The 4327-nt window shown below is 42.4% G+C and overlaps 1 pseudogene; it reads right to left on the reverse strand.

Moving 5' to 3' along the window:
* Positions 1–1527: 1527 nt before the first annotated feature.
* LOC143387310 (large ribosomal subunit protein eL34 pseudogene) lies at positions 1528–3668 on the reverse strand (annotated as a pseudogene).
* Between the last annotated feature and the right edge of the window lie 659 nt (positions 3669–4327).

Here is a 4327-nt window from a genome sequence, read left to right on the forward strand (position 1 = left end):
TGGATGGAACACCAACATGATCAGTCCATAGCAAAATATCCATATTTTGTTAATAAACAATATTAATATACTATGAGTGTATCATTGTTATTTTAAAAGTAAATAATAAAATATTTGACATTTTCACATAATTTTAACTTCCAATGCAATATTTTTTTATTATTTTTTTTGCAATAAATATTGATATAACCTCTATAAACAAAAGTCCTTTAGAGACCTCAAGAATTTTTTTTTAAATTTATTCATTTACTTTAATTTGTTACACATGACAGCAGAATGCATTTCAATTCAGAGTACACATACACAGCACAATTTTTCAGGTCTCTGGTTGTTCACAAAGTAGAGTCACACCATTCGTGTCTTCATACGTGTACTTAGGAAAATGATGTCCATCTCATTCCACAGTCTTTCCTACTCCGCGCCCCTTCCTTCCCCTCCCTCCCCTTTGCCCTCTCTACAGTTCCTCCATTCCTCCCATGCCCCCATCCCCTTTATGGGACCTCAAAAATTTTTAGGAGTGTAAGGGGGATCCTGAGACCACACAGTGTATGAACCAGGACACTAGGGCTCCTCCTGCAAGCTGGCAGCTAGTCCTTACTCTCTGATTGTCATAAATACTGTAAAAATTCTTTGCAGAAGTGGACACTCTCATTCTAAGACAGAAGCAGGGTGGTTGGGCAGACGCTGGAGATGTAAGACTGAGGTTCGCATCTTGGCTGCGCTACTGTCTGTGTGATTCTAGACAGACCTCTTGCCTTCTCTAGGAACCAGTTCCTGCATAAGTAAAATGAAAGGCTTTATGGGATGGACCTCTAAGGTCCACATTGGAGTTTTAAATAGGTAAAAACACTTCCACAAACCTCTGGGGGAGGAAGGAAGGGGCAGGAATTTGTTCTCTGTTTCACGGAAAAGGAAGTTAAGGTCCAGAGATGTTAAGAGAAAGGATTGCTCAAGGACACATTCTGAGTCAGCATCAGATGCAAAAATAGAAGCCAAGGTCCCATCTTCTGGTCTAGGATTTGGTCCACTCAATGGATAATGTTAATAATAGTATTTGCATGTGTATAACATTTAAAAAAATCCTTCTTTTGGGACAACTCTAAACTTAGAAAAGTTGGAAGGGACAGAACAAAAAACTTTCAGGAATTTCATACCATGGTAGCCAGCTTTCAAGATGGCCTAGTGATCCTTACCTGCTGGTATTCTTGGCCTCAGGTAGTCCCCACCCACAGTCAGTAGTGCTCACCTGTGTGAACAGGACATCATGTGACTTTGAAACTGTGTCTTCAAAGCCATTGCAGCTTCTACCTCACTCTGTCTTAGATGGCTCTAGGGAAATCCAGTCATGACAATGAGGACAATAGATCCCCTGTGGAGAGTCACCTGAGGTGAGGAACTGAGGCACCCTGCCAGCCAGCAGCACCTTACTGCATCCACGTGAAGTAAAAGTGTTTGAAGGTCCTTGCAGATAGATTATGAGAGGCTGCCAAGTTGTTAGAGGCCTGACGTGCACAGGGGTGGTGTGGTTCAGTGTGGCAACTAGAAGATAACGGCATGAACAGTTCAGAGTAAAAAGCCTTTTAGATCATCAGCAAACCGAAGCCATGGAGGTATTGATTTGTTGTAGCGAAGAAATCATTCCTGGAAGAGCAGCTTAAATTGGCATCATTAAAGTTTGGATAGTTTGTTGTCATTCTCTGAGGTCCACCAGTCTGCTGACAGGCAACAAGTGATTTGAGTAGGGATGTGATGGGAGTCACCCCCTCTGTATCTGTTAGAACCTTGTTGATGGCACTAATCTTGGATCCTTCAAGAAACAAGATACTTTTGTTGTTTACATTTTAGTATGTAGACACAGTTCTAGTGACTTTCACTTGGCCTTTTCTATTATGTAAGCCTTCATTTCAGGGAACAGAGAACCAATGTGGGGAGTCTACAAGTTGCTGAGTGTATCTGCTTGGATACCTACTATACTAGTCTGGTTTTTGTTACTACAATTAAGCATCTGAGGCCGGTTACTTTATAAAGAAAAGAGGTTTATTTTGACTTAAGGTTCTGCAGATACAAGGTTAAGAAGCCTCAGAATAAGCTTTCTTTTCCTTTTTTTTTTTTTTTTTTAATACTCAGGATTGAACTCAGGTCCTCTATCACTGAGTCACAGCTAGAGCCCTTTTTATTTTAATTTGAGATAGGGTCTAAATAGCCCAGACTGGCCTCAAACTTTTGATCCTCCTGCCTCAGCCTCCTGTGTTGTTGGGATGACAGGTGTGCATACCACACACAGCCAGAACAAGCCTTTTGATCTTTTATTACTCAATGAAGCTTCATTCTTTAATTTAGCTTTCTGACTCTGTACTTCTGCCTTTAAACTTTCACAATGATTTTCTGCTCCTCCATAAGGAGAGTATACTTGGCTCTGTCACAAACCCACTGAGGACCTGTGGAGCCATCCTAGGCCCTGCTGACAGGTTTTAAGTCTTAGATAATCTCATCAGCACTTCAGGCCTCACAGCACGAACCCCTTGAAGTCTGCCTGGGTGTGCACAACAGGCAGATTTGGGTACTTTCCCAGCCTTCTTGATATAAATGTAAATGATTCTACTGCAGGAGTTTGAGACAGCTGAGTTTCTTTAGAGGCTGTGCCGTAGGAAAACCTCTGACGTCTATGAAACACTGAATGGTTCTGAGCTTCTCTAGACACTGTCTCTGGAAGTAATGATGGCTTCCTTGCTGGCAGAGTCACAGGGTGGTACAGAGCATCACGTGGCAAGAGATCTGGTCTCTCTCTCCTTATAAAGTTGCCAGGATTTACTCATGATAGCTTCATCCTAAAGACTTTAGCTAATGCTAATTACCTCCCAAGGAAACCTCTCTGAATACCCTAGTTGGACTAAGGTTTTGCATCTTAATTCATGGTAGGAATTCAGTTTCAACCTGAGTTCTAGGTGACAAACTGTATTCACACCATAGCAGCTGCTGAGTATATTAAGAGGTAGTGTATATCCACTTGTGCATTCTGTAACTGAGGAGATAATGACAGAAAGGATTCTGGGAACCATTAGGCTTGCTGTGAGATGTAGTCAACCCCAAATTCCATACACCATCTCACTTCCATCAATTTCTACTTTGACAATGACACCCAGTAGCATTTGGAATCTCTAGAGATGAGTATCAGTTCAGAGCCAAGTTTCGGTAATTCCTAGAACCTGGTCATTTCCCTTTCCCAATGCATATTCAGCCTGTGCAATAACTACAGATTTGGGGGAAAGGCTAAGAGGAATATTTAAAGTCTAACTTTTTGGTGGACTAGCAAGTCCTTCCTCAGATGAGCCTAGTCTTCCCTTTACCCAAGAGGCTTGGGGCTTAAGACCCATCTACAATGTGAGAATTAGTTAAAGGGCCCTGACTACTGTCAGAGTCAGACTTCTGCTCACCATTGCCAGACACCTATCACTTGTACAAATCACGTAAGACTCTAGTAGGCCATTTCCATCCTAGGGGCACCATGATCAGTGAGCCAAAGCCATATTCTGAAGGCCAAACCACTCTGATGCCTGCTTTGGCTCTGTGGCCCATGAACTACACTACCACTGTCTTGGTTACTAAATGCTAGGCTCCTGACACATCAATATCCTGTTGTTCCCTTTGCATTACTTCAGGAAGCCCATTTCGATAACTGCATTTCCTGCTCCTTGACTTGCCTTTCAAGAATAGTCACCACAGAGTGACTATTTAGGAGCACTGGAATTCTTCTCATCAAGGCATTTCTCAAAACCTTGGTGAAGGGAGTATTCTTTGGACCCTACCAAAGAATATGGTTAGCTGGTTTCACATTACAAATCTACTCTAGTGCTCTGCATACCTTCCTCTTCAGTATTGGGAGTTGTTTTAGTCAGCTTCTATATCTCTGCGACCAAAATACTTGACAAGAGCAACTTAGAGGAGGGAAAGTTTATTTGGGGCTTATGGTTTCAGAGGTCTCAGTCCATAGATGACTGACTCCATTGCTCTGGGGCCAAGGTGAGGTAGGACACATATCATGGGGGATAGACCCAGAGGAGGAAAGCTACTCAACTCATGGTGGGTGTCAGGAATCTCAGAGAGAGAGAGAGAGAGAGAAGAGCATGCCCTCAGTGACCCACTTCTTCCAGCCATGGTCCACCTGCCTACAGTTATCACCAGTTAGTCCATTCAAACTAGGATGGACTGATTTGGTTACACCTCTCATAATTGAACCATTTCATCTCTGAATATTCTTGCACTAACATAGGAGCTTTTGGGGACACCTCATATCTGAACCGTAACTGGAGTTTTGACATCTCAGCTT

The sequence above is a fragment of the Callospermophilus lateralis genome, chromosome 2 (assembly GCF_048772815.1).
Source record: "Callospermophilus lateralis isolate mCalLat2 chromosome 2, mCalLat2.hap1, whole genome shotgun sequence".
NCBI classification, from domain to species: domain Eukaryota; kingdom Metazoa; phylum Chordata; class Mammalia; order Rodentia; family Sciuridae; genus Callospermophilus; species Callospermophilus lateralis.